This window comes from Anser anser (genome assembly GCF_964211835.1).
Source record: "Anser anser genome assembly, chromosome: 3".
Lineage (NCBI taxonomy): Eukaryota > Metazoa > Chordata > Aves > Anseriformes > Anatidae > Anser > Anser anser.
Genome location: NC_139722.1, coordinates 3,351,320 through 3,372,424, shown reverse-complemented (window position 1 = coordinate 3,372,424; position 21,105 = coordinate 3,351,320). Strand labels below are relative to the sequence as shown.

Genomic DNA, 21,105 nt, shown 5'->3' with positions numbered 1-21,105 from the left:
TGGTTGCTTTTGTTATTGGGGGAGTCAAGGACAAGAAGAGTTGCATGACAGTGATCGTTTCCCTTCTAGAGGGAGGCACTGGGAAAACGCAAGGAGTTTATAGTTTATTCCTCTTCTATCTTAACTTTTCTTCTGCCCTCTCTCTTGCTTTCTCATTTTGCAGTGCAGTAAGACACAGTCAGGGCAGAAAAACAACTACAGATGCACCGCAAGGCTGGGGTCTCCCAGCATCTTCGAGCTGTGCTGTCCAAGCTGGGTGTAAAGGACGGAGTGGAAGACAGGCAGAATCCTCCCTTCATGCTTTTGTCCCCCTGGCACTATCTGGGTGAGACTAAAACGGAAATTAGGGAGAGTTTAGCTCTTAGGTGTTTACACAGAAGGATCTTTGTGCCTGGGACACCTGTACGTGGCTGCCAGGTATGATATGGAAGCTGCAGGAGATGGTCACCCTCTAGAGACACGGCTGGGGGCGAGGTGGGATATCTCTGCTAGGTTTATTCATCTCCCACTCAGAGCGAATGGACTTGGAGCGAGTGCTTCTGCAGGTTGTGCTCTCCGGGGCAGATAGCCCTAACCTGCTCGCAGGCAGGTCCGGAGGGAACGGCACAAGGCAGTGCCAATATTGTTCAGCCCGAAACGCGCAGTCATTGCCAGGGAACACAGCCCACGGTGTCTCTGCTCGGGTTCAGCCTCTTCTCGGACTGGCAGTGCTGTGGTTGCTATTTCTTTGCTTGTCCACAAAGGAGAAGAGAATGAGAAAGGAAACAAACACGCTGATGGAAATGTAAGCGCTGGGATTTCTCTCTAGCTGGTGGTGAAGGAGACTCCGGGTAAGCAGCAGAGGCACGGGCTGCTTGCCACAGTTTGGCCACCTCTGCACGTAGTGCTTTGCTCTATTCCATCCATTTATGTTTAAAGCCCAACACTTAGAGGACTTAAGAGAACAAGAGACTAGGACTGAGCTGCTGTTTAATCTCTCTGCAGAAAGCGGCTTCCAAACCTCTTTGGGGTGGTTGATGAGTGGGATAAACTTGGGGAATGGTGCTGTCGGTGTTCAGGAAAGTGAATTAAGCCCCTGCCGATGAGCTTAGACTGGTGTCCTCACATTCAGACAGCCGGAGTTCTGCTGCAGGAAAGATATTTTAACTTTATTAAATATTTTCTGTCCACTGCCACAGTATTTTGGCTGAGGGCCTAGGATTTGACATAAAATGAGAAACTACATGGTGGCATTGGCTTGTGTAGTGCCAGCCCTCTCAGGTGTCTGTTTTGGAAGGGCAGAAGCACTCTCAAACCTGTCCCTGTGAGCTCTCCATCCCAAGACATGTCCCCTGACCCCAGGGCTGGTAGTGACAATTGGCCGTGCTAAGAGCATCGTCACCGAGATGGAGAGGAGCCCGGCCCCGAAGGGAGAGACGCCTACAGAGGCCACACGAGGTGCCTTCAATACCCTGTGACAAATGGGCACAGGGTGGATGTCTCATTGTCGGATGGGCACTGGGTTGGAGTGACACAATATCCCACTGAGCAGCAAACAACGTGTCCTTGAACAACAGCAGAGTCACCTTAACACTGTCCTTTCTGCCACGAAATGTCTATAAATATCAGGGTTTCCAGCCTTACTCTTAGCAACAGATTCAAGCTTCCTCAGCAAGGCTGCATCCCAGACCTGCTGTGATCCTGGTGGAGATCCAGGCATGAAGATCATCTATGTTGTGCTTGCCGTTTTCCTAATGGCCCTGATGGCCACCCCAGGTAAGGTGGCACGTTACGTGGAGAAGAAATGAATGAACCATAAAGGAATGAAGGTAACGAAGACTTTTCCAGGGAAGTAGGTGTGGGTGGGGAGGGTCATATAGAGGTTTCGGGTGGGTTTGGCTCACCAGATTTTGGGAAGGAGACCAGAATCACACCAGCCTAGATTTAGATATCCACCGTCTGGGGGGGTCTGCATGTGAAATGGGTCCTGTCGTAGTCATTGGAGACCAATGAACACAGGCAGAGCAATTCAGCTCCTCTGAAGCTGAATTTGAGTTTATGAACCTGTATGGTTATGGCTATTCTAATAACTTCAGCAGTGCCAGCTCTGAGGCCTGGACTTGACATTGAAATTAATTCCTCCAAACCTTTTAATTGTCAGTTTTGCTCTTGTCCAAATAGCACGGACCCAAACCATCCTGAGACAAGGACCAACTGTGGCCAGGGCCCATTCCTAATTATCAGTTCGGATGTGGGTGCTTTGTTTTAAGGAGACAGTTTCCTGTGAGGAGGTGGACTTTCTGTGCCATTGACCACGATGAAACAGCAAATGCAGACTTAACTCTCTTTCTTTCTCCAGGAAAAAGCCAGTCAAAAAAGAGCTGCAATGGGTATTGTTCCAGGACGTGTGCTAAAGGAGAGAAGGAGGTGCACACTGAGGACTGCAGGAGGACATCTTGCTGCCTGAGACACAGGAAAAAGAAGTAGAGCTGAGGCTTTCAGCGCTGGGAGGAGGAGGGAAACAGTGATGCTTGCAGCAGTTTCTTCTCATTTCATAGAAATGGAGTTCGGTCCTCTCATTAAAAAAGACCAGTTCTCACTCTGAGGTGTGCTGTGTGGTTCATTGTCTTCCCAACAGTCGTGGTCAGGGGACCTGTGAAGATTTAGGGTCATGGTTTAGTGGGTGACATTGGTGGTAGGGGGATGGTTGGACCAGATGATCTTGGAGGGTTTACCAACCTTAATGATTCTGTGATTCCGTGGTTTGGTAAGCCTTGTCATGCTTATAAGCGATGACATGGCCAAACACAGGTACTGCACTTTCTCACACCAGAGCCATACGTGAGTCTCCTGGTAGCCTGCTCACGTGAAGCTGTGCATTTGTACGGTTCAAATCCTGCGGGGATGTGCTGGAGCAGAGATGGTGGGGTGGTATCAGAGAGAAGTCCACTGGAGGCCTCTTGCCTGTCCCAGAAGTCCTACACTCAGACGAGCTATCATCACTGACCATCACCAATGATTTCGGCTTGTAGGGCCTGAGACCCCTACATAAGTTTTCATCACTTCTGTCCCAGACAGTCTGAACCAGCAGCCCAGACACAACCCTATGAAGGTGACTTTTTCTGTTCCCAAAGCCCTTTCAGATTTCTTCAGGCATCTTCCACATGTGAGAAACCATAAGGGCATCTGGGATTTTGTAGCTCCGGCCCTCACACTCCTGCACTGCTGAGACATGTGGGAACCAACTCTGCAAAGCACGTGTATCCCATGACGTATCCCTTTGGTTTAGACTGCAGTAGAGCCTTGATCCTGGAGTCACTGGAGCCACGAGCAAAGATCTCACTACTGAAATAGTGCAGGATCAGGACCATGATCAGGATCACGATCAGGATCAGGATCAGGATCAGGATCATTCCATGAGGGGAAATACAGCAGCTACCATCACGCTGTGAAGTGCTCTGTGCTGTGCTGGCAGCCTTTGTAAGCACGGGCTCCATGGGACTGAGGAGCTGGATGTAGTGGGTTTGCGTGGCAAGGTTTTGGTAGCAGGGGGCCATAGGGGTGGCTTCTGTGAAAAGGATCTAGAAGCTGCCCCATGTTAGGTAAGGGCCCCACTGCTGACCAGAGCTGAGCTAATAAGTGGTGTTGTTTTGCGCCTCTGTGAGAGCGTATTTAAGACAGGGGAAAAAAAAACGCTGCGCCACACAGCAGCTGGCAGAGTGAGAGGAGTGAGGAACAGCCTTGCAGGCGCCAAGGTCGGTGAAGAAGGAGGGGGAGAGGTGCTCCAGGCACTGGAGCAGAAGTCCCCTGCGGCCTGTGGTGAGGACCATGGTGGAGCAGGCTGTCCCCCTGCAGCCCGTGGAGTACCACGGTGGAGCAGGGTTCCACCCTGCAGCCCGTGGAGGAGACCACGGTGGAGCAGGTGGAGCTGCACCGATGGAGACTGCAACCTATGGAAGACCCCTGCCGGAGCAGATTCCGGGCCGGACCTGTAGCCCGTGGAGAGGAGCCCACGCAGGAGCAGGTGAGCTGGCAGGATCTGCTGCCCGTGGGGGATCCAGGTTGGAGCAGTTTGCTCCTGAGGGATGGACCCCGTGGTACGGACCCGTATCTGGAGCAGTTCTTGAAGAGCTGCTGCCTGTGGGCAGCCCACGCCGGATCAGTTCGGCAAGGACTGCATCCCGTGGGAGGGACCCCACAGCACAGGGGACGAGAGTGACCGAGAAGGAGCGGCGGAGAAGAAGCGCTACAGACTGACCATAACCCCCATTCCCCCGTTCCCCTGCACCGCTCGGGGGGAGGAGGTGGAAGAGGGTGGATGGGGGGAAAGGTGCTTTTGGTTTCTTTCCTTTGTTTCTCGCTTCTCTAGCTTGTCAGTAACAGGCAACGAATCTTACTATCTCCCTATGCTGAGTCTGTTTTGCCCGTCATGATAATTACCGTGCGATCTCCTCGTCCTTATCTCAACCATCGAGCCCTTTTCATCGTATTTCCTGTTTGAGCATGGGGAGTGAGAGAATGGTTGTGATGGAGCTCAGCCGCCCACCCGAGTAAAACCACCACACTGGAGAATTAAGAGGAGAGACAATCTGTCACACCTCAGGAAACAGACCTAGGAGAGACAATCTGTCACACCTCAGGAAACAGACCTAGCTGGGCCTGGGGCAGCCTGAAAATTGTGCTGCACCTTCTGAACCTGCTAATTGCCACTGGCAATTACGTGTTGTCCCCAAATGGACTTCCTTTTCTTCCATCAGCAGTGTTGTGTGCATTAGCTCCTGTGTTCTCCAAAACAGGGCATCGCTCCCAATGACTTTGCGTGAAGGAGAGAGCAGAGCAGCAGCCATTGAGGGTAGCAAAGAGCCCAACCTCGAGCAGCGCAGAGCTTAGATATAATCGTCAGGGAAATACATCCTGACCCCAGAAACTGGCCGCTCAGAAAAATCTGGGAGGGTCTCACCATGGGTGAAGCTTGTGGTTTGACTGGCTGCTCGCAAGGGAGAGGCTGGAAGGTCCATGCCTGTTTCTGCACAACCTGAGCATCCTTTTGCAAATTTCAGCTTCGCCCTCCATGCCAAAGGTGACGGGTTTCTTCACTGAACAAGGCTCCGGCAGGAATTCGAGCTAGCAGGAGGATTGTGACTCACCCATGCATTCGTCTGACTTTTTTGGACGGCTTCCATTTTTAAAACTGGCGCTTTTCGGTGGTTTCATCTACCCCTCGTGTCATCTGTGCTGCAGGCAGTGGGTCAATAAACAGCGGCAGCTCCAGCCTCTCGAGGCACTGCCTGCTCGAGCTCAGTCTTCTCTTCTCCGTCCAGCCTTGCAGATCCCAGCTCGGCACCAGCCATGAGGTTCCTCTGCCTCGTCCTCGCCGTCTTCCTGCTGGTCTCCCTGGCCGCCCCAGGTAAGTGGGAAAAATGGATGGGATGAGATGAGATGAGACTGGCTGGGATTCATTTCAGGTAACTTTAGGTCTTGGAAATATAGGTATCGCCACCTGAGATGATCGCTCTAACCCGGTCAGGTACATCAGTGATTTATTTCAAGGGACTGGGATGTAAAAAGGGACTAGCTCAGGCAGATTTGTGGAGGGATAACTGAGGTTACAAGTTTGGGAGCGAGCTTAGGATAGACAATTCCTAACCAAGACTGTGGACACGGACACTTCTGCAGGGGGTAAGAGAGCTTCACAGTGCCAGAGGGGACCCTTGCCACTCGATTTCTGAGTCACGGAGCAGTCCTGGGCACATTCGACTTGCTGATGTGATGTAGCTGTAGCTGCTAATGCCCGTCTCCGGGAGTCTGGTGCCCTGTGGTCCCTCTGCAGGAACTGTGGGCTGAGGTCTGCCCGTCGGGCATTAGGAGCTCCTTTCAGGCACCATTTCTCTTCTATCTAGGCCAAGTCCTTCACTCGGGCTCCCACTTGTAACCACCGCAGTGAATATTTGGTGCAAGGTTGCTCTGTGGCCAGTCGAAGATTTGAAGCACCTTTTCTGATTTTTTTCTAAGAGGACAATTTCTAAAAGCATGTTGTAAGTACAGGGACCTGAGTGGACACTAGTGTTTTTGAAACCATCTTGATGTGACTTTGGCTGTTTTACACAGGATTTACACCTAAATCCTGTCTCTTAAGGAGAGGAACAGGATGAAGAAATGTTGTCTTGCACAGATGAGCACCTCTATCACCAACCGGCCCTGCAGCTGCGGGGAGAGGGATGCGCAAGGGGTTGGTTGTTCAGGGTTGTGCTCTGATCCCTTCCACCTCTGGGTTTGAGCAGCACCTCCCCATGAACAGGGGCTCATCCCACTCAGCATCCCCAGTCTGGAGGCAATGGGGGGCTGGAGAGCGAGGAACACAGGCACCCTCCTAACCCAAGCACTCTCCCTCTGCTTTCTTCTTGCAGGCTACGGGCAGGTGAGGAAGTACTGCCCCTGGGGCGGGTACTGCTCCCGCAAGTGCTCCAAGGGGGACGTGTGGTCCCTGTCCTCCAACTGCAAATTCTACTGCTGCCTGCCGCCTGGCTGGAAGGGGAAATAAGGGCTGAGGAAGGAGCCCCCGGGGACGAGGAGGCAGCTCGGTGGCTTTGGGAGCGGCTTCTCGACTGTCAGCCCAACTGTCATCCCCTCCTCTCGATAAATAAAAAGAGAAAAAAAGATGTAACTCCCATTTGTGTGTGGTGTGCTTACTTGCATTCCGTGACCCCAGGCAGAGCACTAGGACAGGTTCCCCAAGGCCAGCCCAAAGTGGGGTAGTGATTTGGGATGAAAGGTGTCATTTGTCCTCTTTCCTTCTCCCTGCCCCTTAATTCAGCTCCACCTGGAGAGAAGAAGCCAGGGAGAATTCATTTCCTTACTGTTTTTTCAGCCTACATTTTCAGCCAGATGTCTGGTTATCTCCAGACATCTCAAAAAATGAAATGTGGGTGGCTCAGCAATGTCTGCTGTAAGCATGCTATACCCCTTTTTCTGTGAGAATACCAGCAGATCCCCAGAGGTGGACAACAGAGACACAAATTGTCTGTCCCAGACCTCAAACCACACCTTTTAATTCGCCTTGGGCAAACTGCCAAGGCTGCCCAGCCGGGGCTTCTGCATTTTGGGGTATCGGTACCATACGGGGGGTTCAGTTTCTGGTCTCGGGTGGGGGAAAATGGGTATGGAGAAGGACTGTGAAGGCATCTTAGGTCTGAGACATTTGCTGGATGAACCATGCAGTCCTCCATGCAGCCTCTTACCTTCCCCTTTTTGTCCCATGCTTTTATTAAAAAAAAAAAAATTACTTTGAGGAATTCTTTTTTTGTTTTTCTTGGCTCTCTCTCTCTCTCCCCCTTTTTATTTTTTTTTTTATTTTTATTTTTTTTTTTTGTGTTTCCCTTGCGAACTGAAAAAGCCAAATTTAGAACAAGGCGCGATAAAGGGCCAGATTCCGTGCACAGCTGCCTGGGCTGCAGGTCCTGGTGCATGATGTACAGACAGCTTCAGACCCCCAGAGGTGGACAACAGAGACACAAAGAGGCTGTCCCAGACCTCAAACCACACCTTTTTAATTTGCCTTGTGCAAACTGCCAAGGCTGCCCAGCCAGGGCTTCTTCATTTTGGGGGAACGGTGCCATATGGGGGGTTCAACTTCTAGTTTCAGGGGGTGTGTGGTGGGGAAAAAATAAATATGGAAAAGAGCTATGAAGGCATCTGAGGTGTGCAGGAGCTGTGCAGCAGGAGCAGACCTTTACTCTGCACAGACAAGCTGTTCAGAGATCCTCACCACTGGGTTGGCTTTCTCCTCCTTTTACACCAGTACCAGAGGCAACAGAGTTTTTAGGCCCTTCAGTAAGAAATTTAATGCTTTCCACCATGCAATTTTAGTGGGACCATGCTGGATGAATCAGGCAGTCCTCCACGCAGCCTTTTACCTTCCCCTTTTTGTCCCATGCTTTTATTTAAACAAAATTTTTAAACGTCCAGGCATGAAAGCAAACATAGTGCCTGACCTCATTGGTGCCTGACCTTAGTGCCTGACCTTTCTTCTTCTTGTCTCTCTCTCTTTTTTTTTTTCTTTTTTGGCAAACTGGAAAGGAAAAAACATTTCTTTTTATATCACAATTTTCTTCCAATTCTTTGGGCTTGCCAGTGAACCAGAAAATCCACTGTGTGCCCCACTCCTGTTTGGAGAACTGGAGAACACAACGGTGCTGCAGCAGGAAGCAGGGCACAAGAGCTAAACAAGAAGGAAACATTCAGGGATCCTCTTTGCTCACCGTTTTCTTGGAAGATAAAGTGCAAAGCAACCCAAACCAGCTTTTTGCATTGCTGACCCTCTCTCCCATTCATCACTTGGATTTCCTTTCTTTTTTTTTTTTTTATCAGTGCCTCCACAAGGGGTACTGAGAAATCCCTGCTGCAGGGTATTGTGGATGCTGAAAATCCACCTGGAGGGGGGACCAGGTGGGTTTGCTGGAGAGGAATTCTCTGTGGCTCAGGTTTTGCCTTCTGCAATATCTGAGGCCAATTTTTCCTTTCCCTCCCATCCATGCTCTTGGCTGTGGGCTCCAGTTTCAGCTCCAAGGCACAGGGGAGCTATCCTAATCTGGGGAACCGGGCTCCACAGCCTCTTTTTGAGGGGAAGGAAATTATGGTTTTATTTAGTTTTAATGTACTTTGTATAGTTTTGATGTAGCAAATGGAAAGGATTTAAAAGCTCAAAATAAAAATGGATCCTCACAGTTTTATCTGAGCAAAACAATTCACTTGGGCCCGAATCTTTTCCCTTCCCTGCCTGTCCTCCACCAAACGCAATTCACTTTATGAAGTTTACTTAAAGAATTCCATTTCTATGAAAAAAGACACCTGTAAATAGGGCAGTAATGCAGCTAGCATATTGCCACTTTGCTCTTGCCCTTGTTTCTTCCCTGCCTGCATTCCTGGGCCAGGGGCAAGCTCCTTTAGGAGGCGCAGGAGCTCAGGGTGCTGGAGTGGGAGTCCCTTGCTGGTCCCTGCTCGCAACACACCAAAATACCCTGCAGACACTGATAGTGTCTTTTAGTGAGCTTGGAGCTGACCGGGTTCAACAGAGCCTATTGCAGGTCTGATTTGTGAGGACACCAGCAAAGCTGCATGCTGCTGAGGGACTGGGCCTTGCCCGAGGCAGCAGACAAGGCCTGGATGCAAATCCATGGAGGTTTTCCCAGATCCTGGCTCAAGAGGAGCAGTGGCTGCATCTCTACTCATCAGCAGAGCCACGTCGAGGCACGGGAGCTCCCCTTTGCCAAGGCTGGGCTTTGAGCCAAGCAATTCCTGCACGTTATTTGGGATGTAGAATGGGGACCACGGCAGCTGAGACCCAAGGCCTTGTTTTGGTGGGCGAGAGATTTTTCCCAGTCTGGACAAGGCCAGGCAGTGCCAATCGGTCTCAGGGGCAGAAAATAGGCCCTGGCACTGTTTAATTGAGTGGAAGAGATGTCTCCAGCGTGTCCAAGGCCAGGGGAACGGAGCCAGAACTAGGCCGCATGCCTTATTTCCCTCGGACTGGCGGACTCAGAGAAATGGAGGTGGGGGAAATTCAGCCGAGGATGTTGTTATGTATTTGGGTCAGCCTGTAGCTTTCCATAGGTTGCAAATCTAATGTGGAGAGAAGGGTGACCTGATAAAAAGGATGCTTGGGAAAGAACGGATTTGTCGTTTGTGTCCCTGTCTTCCAAAGACAAAGCCTGGAGGACATAGGTTGACAGGACAGGGACATGGAGGGGACCAAGCTCGCTCCCAGCAGAGCTGAGGCTGCACATCTGAGGCTCCTGGCTCTTACGACCACCTCAGGCTCCCAGCCCGACCACGGCAGCTGCTTCAGGCCCTGTGGGTGGCGAGGACATGCCGCAGCAGCAACCCAAGGCCGCTGGGGCTGCAAACTCAGGGGAGCTTGGATCACATCCAACCGGGAGCAAACCCAAGCATCTCCCCCGGGAGGAGGCAGGCAGGATCACTCTTCACAGGCAGAGCCCAGCACCAGCAAAATGCTGAGGTTGTGGCCAGAGGGGAGGCTTTTAACAGCCCTCTGCAGCCTTCCTCCAGCTCCGTGTCCCACGGGCCTCAGCGGCTGCAGTGGTGGAGGCAAAGGAGGGCACGTATCCAGAGTCCAGCCAGCCTGTGAGGAAGAAGATCTGGGGAAGGCTGCCATCTCTTGGATGACTGCAAAATAACGGAGCCTGCTTAGGAAGTGCTGTTCAAGGTCCCAGGAGGCCTTTTTCTTGGAGGACGAGTTCAGTCGAGAATGACTGAAGTTATTCCTGCTCTTCTCTGGCCTCCCACAGACTGATCCAGATCTTTATTTTGGGAAAGTTTGGACTGGTTCTGGAAATGATCTGACAGATTTTCTGTCTGGCCCTTGGTGCCTTTCAGCAGTGGCTTTTTGGAGAGCGATAGTCGAGCTGCTTTCCACCTAGCTGACCCAGGTCCTGCAGGCAACACACAGGGGGCCATGGGGGCAGGCATCCAGCACCTTGATGCCGAGACAGAGGGAAAATTCCCTTTTCAGTTTGGCAACTCGTCTTCCTGCAGCAATGGAAAAGCTCCAAATTATTGGGCTTCTACAAGCAGGAGAGGCATTTGGTGCGTTGGATATCTCTCAAGGGCTAAGGGGGTTGCTATTGAACTTGCACACTTGAACTCATCACCTACCTCTAGACTGGCAAATAAAATGAGCTGGGACCTGTTCTCCAGCCCAGGCAGCAAATGACACAACAGATCACCTCCACATAGCTGAATTCCTGGCCCACGCTAACTCTCAAACTTTGCTTGAGCTTGCCTGTGTGAGAGCTTGTTGTTTCAGGCCATAAACATGCCAAGGAGTGTGCAAACCATTTTAAGGACACATCCAGATGTCAGCACTGATGGCTGGAGAAATGCTGCCCCTCTAAAAGCCTGCGAGGGGACCAGGAACATGGGGAGATCTGCGTCTTGAAAGCTGGATCTGTCTCCTCTGTTTTTTTCTTGGAAAGCAAACCCTTGTGTGTCCCCTGTGCTCTGCTCCCCTACCTTGCCAGCCCCACCAACACACACACTCCTCCCCTTACAGTCAAAACCCCACTGAGGAGAGAGTGGAAGAGACACAACTAGGCCCGGTACACTACTTTTGGGGCTCTCTTTCCTTATGCCTGCTGCTAGGTGGTTTCAGGGCCTCCTTTCACCCTTCCACAAAATTCTGTTGGGGGATGGCAACGCCTGCTCTCTGAGCCCCTGGTGTGTAAGCTCTGACACCAGCCACCTTGGTCCTACACTCATCTGATTACATGTCCCCTGGGTCCTCACCAGCACTCTCTCTCTCATTAAGCAGCCATAAGAAGACACAGCTGCTCCGTGGCTCTAAATGCGTCGGAGCACCTGCCCGCCTGGTGGCCCACTTTCCTGCAGATTAAACATGGGTCTAATGGCCTTAAGCTGCTTAAATAAGTCTTGGGCAAAGCCCCTTTGTGAGCACTCCGTGAACAAATGGTTTTCTGCTGGGACCACTGCTGCACCCCCATGCCAGAGCATTTCTTAAGGATGTGTTTCTCTCTCTTTTGTGCATCCAGTCTGCTCATCTCCATGGGCAGGAAGGAGTGAAGAATGTGCCCCATCATGGACGAGGGGAGATGGCCTGCAAGATGTTTTGCCCACATGGCCTAACAGACCCTGCAAGCCTGCATCCCTTTTCCACCTTTCCCCATCTTTCCAGCAAATCCCACTGTAAGCACCTTCCTCTGATCCCATATTGTCTTCATCTAGCAAACCAATACCACGATGTTTAGGATCTGTCAGTGCATGACTGTACAGCACTTTTTGCTTAGACTCATGTCCAAGGAAATATCTGACAAATCCCATAACATACCAGAGTCAAAATATCTATTGCTTCCAAGATTTACACCTCCACAAGCTTGGCAGCTCTACTTCTCCATTGCTTGGCCTCCCTGCCACCTCTGACCAAGCCAAAACCTTTAGTCCAGCCCCCTAAAAGCATCAAATGCAGATAAAGTGAGAGGCCCCCAAACCAGATCCTTAAAGCAGCTTGTTTGACAGTATGTGTTGTGGGAGGATGGTCAAGCTGACAGATGCTGGCAATGTCCCGTCTGGCAGTAATAATTAGGATATTTTTCCTAGGTAACTTTTTATCTTGATGACTTTAACAGGTTACCCAAATTTTGCCTCCAGAGGATGCATGATATGGACCAACACCCCTCTCATGGATCCCTGATTTTATCTATAGTGAAACCGAAAATTGTCTAAAAGATCTAAATAATGGTACATCTTACCACGCTCTGAATATCCAGAAAAGAAAAAAAATAAAAAAAACGAGAGAGAAAAGACCCAATACAGAACTGAAAGCATTAGAAATAAAGCAAGGAATTCCAGTAACAATCCATGTCCTAATATCAAGGGGATTCATACAGGGTTTATACTATTAGAGGGGGACAATAGGACGTGCACACCATGTGATGCTAAGCTATGGCTCCTAAGCTGTGGTTCCTTGAGGATTAGAGAAGGAGAGTGTGTTTCGGGGGGAGGAGGCTGGAACGGAGGAATGGGGAATGGCTTAGTAATGCTGGGTTTTAGAGTGTCATGGGGGCTGGTGGCTGTCATCCCCTTTGGGACAGCATGGCCTGGTAGGAAGGAAGCAATTGTGGGCTGCGCAGGAAGGTGAAAGAGGGTGTTTTGGCAAGGTGATGTTATTGGCAGGAAATGTGGTCTGTTTTTCAGCTAGGATGTGGGGTTTCCCCCTTTTGCGGGGAGTCCCAAGGGGGCTGCACTCTACAGGCAGTAGTGGTGGAGCCCAGTCCATCAGCTCCCACTGCTCGTGGTGCTGCCAGGGTCGAGCAAGAGCAGATGTGCCTGGAGGAAGAACATGGGCAGTGGTACAAGGGAGACATGGGAAGGCAAGGGAAGGAGGATGGCCAGCAAGGGCAGGTGGGGCAAGGACTGGAGGGGCTCCAGGTGCAGAACATCACTTGGCAAGAGACAGGGAAGCAGGGAAGAGAAGGGAGCAGGAAGCAAGAACATTTGATGGCAAAATGCAGAGAAGGAAGAGAGAGATGGAGAATCCAAGCTAAGCTGGACCTAGAACTTAAGAGATGGACCTGAGGTGGGAAATATGAGCCAGCCAGAAAGAGTGTTTGAAGAGGACAAGAGACTCTTTAGCAATAGATGGGTTGGAAGTGAAAAATGAGGCCAAAGTCCAGAAAAGGGAAGGTTGTGATAACCAAGGAGATGTGATGGCTTCATAAATGTCTCACGACTTGGCAAAGGGAAGGTTTGGGCAGGTACTGGAGAGGGAAAAATATGAGGGGAGGAATGATCTTGGCCTGGATCACCTGCCATTGGGTTCACAACTCAGACCCCCATGTCCAGCTTGGAGGGGCATTCAGGCCTCCAGCCCTTATCTTGGAGATGGATCCAAATGCCTTTGGAGGCATTTACTGACTATAGAAGGAGCTCAGAGTGACAAGACCCAGGGGAGGTGCTTCCATACTCACAAATTCCCCTGTACAAGCCACCCTGGGGCACAGTGACCTGAACCATGCTAGTACCTCAGAGCAATGGGTGGTGAGCAGGGCTAAGGGGCTAGACATCAGGGCTATCTGCTCCACCCGGACAAACTAAGCTGAGACGAACAAGCTAAGACAAAGTGGGCAGTTGGGCTACATCTATACTAGTCAACAAAAACAACAACAAAAAACAACAAAATGGGGCCATGCCTCTAGCCCTGAGACCCTTTGGCATGGTCTGACCACGTCTTTGTTTTTAAACTCTCTGAGTCTCCAGAATGGGATTGTCCCTCCAGGTCCTGATTTCTGCTAACTCCCGAGCTTCCCAGAGTTGTTTGGGTCAGTGCTTGTTGACCTGGGCTGAAACTGGCAATTTAGCTGTATGGATGACTCTTTGTGCCCCAAATTGTTTAATTCCCATCTATAGACATTAGCACCAGGGAATATAGCTTCAAGTATGGCCAAGCAGAAGAGTGGCCATGTGGATGTTATGACCGGGTCAGGAGCAAACCAGAAAGCCCATATAGCAAAGGCTTGTGTTGACAGTGTCAGCTCATAAAATACAAGGCAAAATTGTAACTCATGCAAAGAAAAGAAGCCTCCCTTTTACTGTAAAAGTGAAAACGGTGCAACCGAGTAATTGCTCCAGCCCTGGTTACCCAGTCAGAAAGCATCAGGCATTTCTGAGCAGCGCTGAATGAGGGACCGACGGGGCTGGCTGGCATTTCATTCTAGCTTCCTTTCACTTGAGCAATCCGTTCTTGAGACTCTTGCTTTAGTCACTTTTATGGCTCCTTGCACTCCAGGCTGCTGCAGCATGTGTGTGATGAGATGCTAAATGCTTTTTTTTTTTTTGGCATTGTTTTGCTTTGCTTATAACTAGCATTTTTTTCCTTCTCCCCAAGCAATTGTTCTTCCTGTTGCTTCTGCTACCTGGTATACTTTCATTGTGAACTGACATCTCTGGCCAAATTATGCTCTGAATCACCAAATTTCTTCTTGTCCATGAATTTGCCCTGAAAGTTTAACTGGCTGCACTCCTCATCTACCCTCTTGTGTGTCTCAGGTGGTGTCAGCCCTTGAAAAGGCCTTCTTTCTTGCATTTGAATAATGACCATGCTCTTTCCCCAAATGCGCCAGAGATCTTTACCTAGGATCATAGAATCACAGAATCCTAGAATGGCTTGGATTGGAAGGGACCTTAAAGCCCATCTAATTCCACCTCCCACTAAATCAGGTTGCCCAAAGCCCCTTCCAGCCTGGCCTTGGGCACTGCCAGGACGGGGCACCCACAGCTCCTTGGGGCAGCCTGCGCCAGGGCCTCTGAGGGAAGGATTTCTTCCTCATGTCTGATCTAAACCTCCCCTCTTTCAGTTTAAAGCCGCCCCCCTTGTCCTGTCCCTACCCCTGACACAGAGTCCCTCCCCAGCCCTCCTGCAGCCCCTCAGGCCCGGGCAGGCCGCTGGGAGGTCTCCCCGGAGCCTTCTCCTCCCCAAGCCCAACACCCCCAGCTCCCTCAGCCTGGCTCCAGAGCAGAGGGGCTCCAGCCTCTGCTCATCCTCGGGGCCTCCTCTGGGCCCGCTCCAGCAGCTCCACATCCTCCTGGTGCCGGGCCCGGAGCTGAGCGCAGGGCTGCAGGGGGGGTCTCACGAGAGCGGAGCAGAGGGGGAGAATCCCGTCCCTTGTCAACCATCCCCTCCAAGTCCTTCTCCTCAGGGCTGCTCTCAATCCATTCTCCACCCAGCCTGTGTTTGTGCTTGGGATTGCCCCGGCCCAGACGCAGGACCTTGCCCTTGGCCTTGTTGAACCTCAGGAAGTTACAGAGGCCCACCTCGCAGGCCTGTCCAGGTCCCTCTGGATGGCATCCCTTCCCTCCAGTGTGTTTCAAAGCATTAGACACTGTCCCGCATGATATCCTTGTTGGACATGCCAGCCCCATCCCTGGCAGTGCCCAAGGCCAGGCTGGATGGGGCTTTGGGCAGCCTGGGCTGGGTGCAGGGGTCATGCCCATGGCAGGGGACTGGAATTATTTGATCCTTAAGGTCCCTTCCAACCCAAACCTTTCTGTGATTCTATGATTCTGTGAATTCTGATCTCCACTTTCACTCCAGGGTGCTGCAAAAGCCTGAAGAGCAACACAAGTATATGTTTGGTTTAGACAAAAGTACAGTTTGAGGACTTACCAATGAAATAAAAGGGCATAACAGTCTTAAAACAAACAGTCTTAAAACTCTCTTTCTTTTTTCCCCTGCTATTTGCAAGAGTGTCACTTGATGAAGGCTAAGTTCAGTGCAGGTGCATCAAATCTGAGGTCCCACCTCTGTGCATAGTCAATTTGTGGACCTTAATGGCAAAGAAGGTCACTGAGTCAACTGCTGCAAGTGAATAATTGCATGACCATGAATATTTGTAGCTCTGCACAGGAAGATCCTGTAATAAAGGTAATCAAATCTCATGCTTCAGTGCATAAATGGATCTTCTGCAGCAGCCAGGAGAGAGGCTTTCCACCCGCACACCCAGAACTGAGCGGGTAGTTTGGTGTGCTGCGGGGGGTAACCTCCGAAGCCTCAGGTTTTGGCCATTGCTGGAGGCAGGAAGCAGGATTTGATGAACTGGTGATCTAAGTGGCTATGGCAATTCCTATGCAAGAGCTGTGGAGATCACGAAAGGAGAAGAGTGCGATTAACGTGCTACAGTGAGCCATTTTGCTGCCACATTTGGAAATAAATGCAGTTCATGAGATAGCCTCAACGTCAAACCATAGCCTGAAACACTGAGGAAGGACCAGAGGGCACTTAGGCAGCGGAGTCTGAAGTATCCTCAGAGACTGCAGGTGGCATTTTGCCCAGTTCAAGACTGGGGACTGATGGCCAGATGAAGAAGTCCTCAGCGCTCGGTGAACACTAAAACACTGAAAATCCCTCCTACGACAAGCCATTGGTATCCATGGTAATGAAAAGGCCAGCACTACTACTACGGCAAACCAGAGAAGAAATGCAATGCCCTTGTGGGAATCAGGCTGGGAGTCAAAAGTTGGGGTGTGCATGTATCTACAGGGCTAGATCTTGGAGATCAGAATCTGTGCAGGCCTATCCCAACTAAAATTCCCTAAATTTTCCTTGCCCACAAGGAGCAAGGAAAAACAGGAACGTGGCAATAAGACAATTCTTTGACATTGCAACATGAACGAGGCACTGCAGAGCTGGGGAGCTTGGAGAAGATGGCCCAGACAAGTAACATCATGGAGAAAATGGCATCATCCAGCAGCGTGGACACTGGTCAGACAAAATCGCCCACCGTGGCTGGTTCAGAGCATGCTGAATTAATGTTCTTTAAACCCAAATGTCCAAGTGGCTTCAGCTTGGATTACGGGCCCTGAGCTCTGTATGAGGAGGCTGTAAAAGCCTGTGACTTGTGTGGGTCAGCAGAGACTGGAGCAGAAATGGATGTTTCCCAGCAAGCAGAGAGCTGTGAAATATTCTATTGAAAAGCAGCGCCAGGAAACTACTCCCATCTGATACACAGTAATTTTGCACAGTGGTGAAGGTTTTCACACATAGCAAAAACGAGTGATTTTGGAAGGCAAATAGCTGAAAGAGCAGTTGCACCTGAAAATGGAGGTATCACCTCCGGTCATGATTGCAGCTCCCTGACGTAGCGGGGCCAACGCGAGCCAGGCACAGGATTTCCCACCGGGGGAACCAGCCGCCAGACTGTTACACTGCCTTCACACTGTCAAGTGCACTTGGATTCGCAATTCGCCAAGCACCGGGTTAAAGCACACAGGGCTTTAAAGAAAACAAGCTTTGCTGCAGTGCTGGCAGTCAGCTGGGATATTCACCAGATCCTTTCTGTTCATAGAGCCCATGCAGTCCAGCATCCTTCACCAGTGCAAGTTTTTCGCTGACACATTAAAGCTCCTCTGAAAAAAAAAACACGATGGGTCCTGGTTGGGAAACCACAGAATATTGAATGATATTTTTCTGAGCTTTGAATGACAAATTGAAGTTGATTAAAGAAACTTTAGATGCATCCTTGAGGGAAGGGGAGATCGGGAGAGTATCAGGCCTCAAGACTCTCCCACTGGTGTTTCCTTAGTTTCAACTCATCTATCTATACTTGATGTTGTGGCGAAGCTGCAAGCACCTACGCCAAGGTCTCTGTTTATTTAAAACCTTAAACTCGGTTTATTTAAAACCTTAAAACTCTGAGCTCCTCACACTCTTTAAGAGGTCAGTCCACAGCATGCACAAGTAATGGGCTGGGTGGGGTGGGCATGGGCACCCCATTTCTTGGTGGCAGTGCTCCCAAGGGAGCGTGTGAGAGTCTGCACACTCAGCTATTGAGACCCAAGCCCTGGTTCATGTATTTTGCATGGAAAAGCCAGAGGCAAACACAGCTCCATCCATCAAGATAAATCCGGAATGGGTGCACTGAGGCCAACACACAGCCTGGCTGAATGAACAGCAGGGATGGAAAATGTACGTGGCCCAGGACAGAAAGCAACGAGATCTCTCCTAAGGTTGTGTGCATGCTTTGAATGTGTGTAGGCTTTGAATCTCAAGCGAGGCCCAACTACCAAATCACCCTGTACCTAAACTCCATTATCTAATTCACTCAATTCATTCAAGACAGACTTGCAGGCTGAGGAGGAACATCCAAGGTCCTTCCAACCAATTTGCTTCTGCAGAGCCCCTGCTAGCTTGTGTCTCCCGCAACAAGTGGGACATCTTCTTGCATGCTGCACTCTCTGCACCCAGGTGGTTGTTCTTTGCAGTGGAAAAGGCAAGGTCCTGGTTCAGCACAGCACTGCACTCCAGATTCACCTGAAACTTGCCAGTGCTCCTTGAAGCAAAGCACTGAACCATGCACTGAAAGCTAGTCCTTAAACAATCTGATTTAAATGCTTTGTTTAATCAGGACCTGACAAAAGAGCTGTTGCCAAAGAGGCGGAAACAGTGTTATGCATTTGTGCACTGAAAGCCCGTGTGAGCAGCAAGACAGCACTTGCACTCCTTGTAGGAAACACAGGGCAGGGAGCAGTGTCCGCCGGTGTGCATGCTCATCCCTGTCATGTCGTGACACCACCACGTGAGAAGTGAGAATTTGCTCTCTTGCAGCCTGCCGGCCCAGCCCAGCTGCCACCTTGCACCAAAACCTGGCGGCCGTGAGATGCAGCAGCACGCCATGCAGAGGGGAGCTGGATCGTACAAGTGGAACTGGCAGCTTTTCTCCGGAATGTTAATTAATTAGTAACTAGCATAACAAACACGCTGCATCTTATGGCACCTTGCAAGGCAGGAAGAACATTTACTTGAAAAGTTTGCAAGGCGGTTACATGAAAGTGCAATTAATGCCATTCATTGTGAAGGAAGCGTTCTCTGACAGAGGTTTTTTGGTGGGATTTTGGATTTTTGACCTGTCTCAAACAGGACCAGCAGCATGACTTAGTGCTTGGGTCTATGAATTGAGCCTTTATGTCTCAGAGGAACAGGAATTCTTACCTCTCTTCCAGGTGAAATACCAGAGGAGAGGAGAAATGACTAGCCAAGGCTGCACAGCCTCTACTGGAGATGTAAGGACAAGTAGGAACTGTTTGGATCAAGGCAACAGGTCCTGTTTTGCAGTCCTCACCTGGACGAGTGCCCCCTTCAATTCACTGCAAGTACAGTGATCTGTAAGATTTAGATCAAGAGTTATTGTTTGCTGCTGTTTCAGCTTTTTTTTTTTTTTTTTTCATTCTGCCCCAAAAATGCCAGAGCTTGTTATCCTCTCGGAGATTCAACCTGAGCATTTGTGCTGGAGAATCCCCCCTGCCCATTTCCATCAGCCTAACTAGCAGACAACTGAGTTCCTCGAGCTTCTCTTTGATGGGTCCTTTCTATCGATGGGTCCTTTCTATCCTCCTGCTTTGCTTGATGTCCTCAGGTTTCCCTCTGTATCGCGCTGACCAACACCTGAGCCGATCGGGAGGTAGGCTTCTCCAGTACTGGCTGGGCTTCCCATAGGAGATAAAGCAAGGAGAGCTTTGTGGCACTGCCTGAAGACCAGCACACCCTTCATGGCTCTCGGGCTCTGGCAACCCAAGGAGCAAGACCCAAAGGGTCAACTCATGAAAGCTGCTGGGGGCCAGCTCTATCTCTGAGCATGGCTTTGCTCGTCTGGATTCCCCTTGCCTAAGGTCAGCTGTACAACAGACTTATTGCACAGTGCTCTCCATTTTCTCTGCAGTCAGCAGGAAGAGGACAGATCATGGAGATTCTTCCCTTCCCAAAGTGCATGTGCCCCCTAGATGCGCTGGCATCCTCTGCAAGTCCTGCAGAAAGGTCTGAAGGACCAGCTTGAATGACATCCGACTTTTAGATGGGTAAACCAAGGTGCGACAAATCCCCGTACCTGGCTTAGTATTTAGGAGTCTTATGGGGAAGAACAATTGATACAAGAGCCTTTTTCCATTGCTTTATTAAGCACTTTTCAAGCTTATTTATCTCTTCCTTCCAGTCTCTTTAAATGCCACTGAAGTTGCTGTCATTGTAAATCAGAGTCATCAGAATCACCTTTCAAAGCCAGACTTCTAACTAAGAAGAAAAGACACCCACATGAAGAAAACACCCATGGATTGTATATCGCAGACACGGTGGCACGGGGGGCTGCTCAAGCCTCACCTCACAGCAGGCTCAAGTGGAGGACTTGCAGTGTGCATCCTCCCGGGTGCGATGAGAGCAGATGAATTGGTTAAAACCAAGGATTCACCAAATGTTTCCTCTCCAGTGTTGGCCATTGGCAGGCCCCTATAACAAAAACAAAAACAGGCCGAGCACATATGATACTTACCCCTACTCATTTCCCACATTTGGGCTGTTTTCAGCTCAAGGGATTCCTTCAACCTGTTGCTATTTCCTTGCAACAGGCTCTTCTTCCTAGATCTCATTCTGGAAGAGATGGAGAGCTTCAGCTCTCTCCCCAAATCCGCCAGGACTTTGCAGTCTGTGCTGCACAGAGCTCTGGGCCAGTCCATGCAGAACATGTCAAGTGCTTTGTCACAGTCCAGCCTTGGCAGCCAGGTGTCCCCGAGGTTCTCACACTCCAGCAGTTTTGCATGCAGTGACTTGTTTCCAAGCGCTGGCACAACCGGTGGGAAGCTGGGGAGCCACGGTGATGGCTATGATCCGCTACTGAAGAGCGAAGCTTTTCCCCAAAACAAATGTGCGACAGCCCCGAGGTGAATCTGCAGGCTGTGTTGTCTTTGAGTCCCGAGCGAGGCCAAGCTGGACAGCGAGACTCACGGATGGCGATTTATAAAAGAGCTTGGAGCACTGAAGCAGAAAAGAGCAGAGGGAAAAAAGGCTCTTTTACATCTTTTACATGGTTTCTTGTGGAAATGAGGCTCAGGAGGCTGCATTCTCTGAGTGCCCACCTCTGGTTTTCTGTGTCTTTACCATCTCTCCCACTTCCTTCATCCCACTCCTTCATCCCTGGGCCAGTTTCTCCTAGATCCCAAGAAGAGGGGAGACATCCTATTAACATCTTCTCCCAGTCAAGGCCACAGATGAGAGGCACAACACGGTCAGTTCTGTGCAAAAGCATGATGCCGCCTGCCCTGTCCCGCTGCCAT

At 50.4% G+C, this 21,105-nt stretch overlaps 1 long non-coding RNA gene across 1 annotated transcript; it reads left to right on the top strand.

Moving 5' to 3' along the window:
• Nucleotides 1-3,690: 3,690 nt before the first annotated feature.
• Nucleotides 3,691-6,655, top strand: LOC310898143. The gene is made up of 3 exons (XR_014582989.1): nt 3,691-4,003; nt 5,301-5,386; nt 6,387-6,655. It is a non-coding gene; the product is annotated as an uncharacterized lncRNA (long non-coding RNA).
• The last annotated feature ends 14,450 nt before the right edge of the window (nt 6,656-21,105 follow it).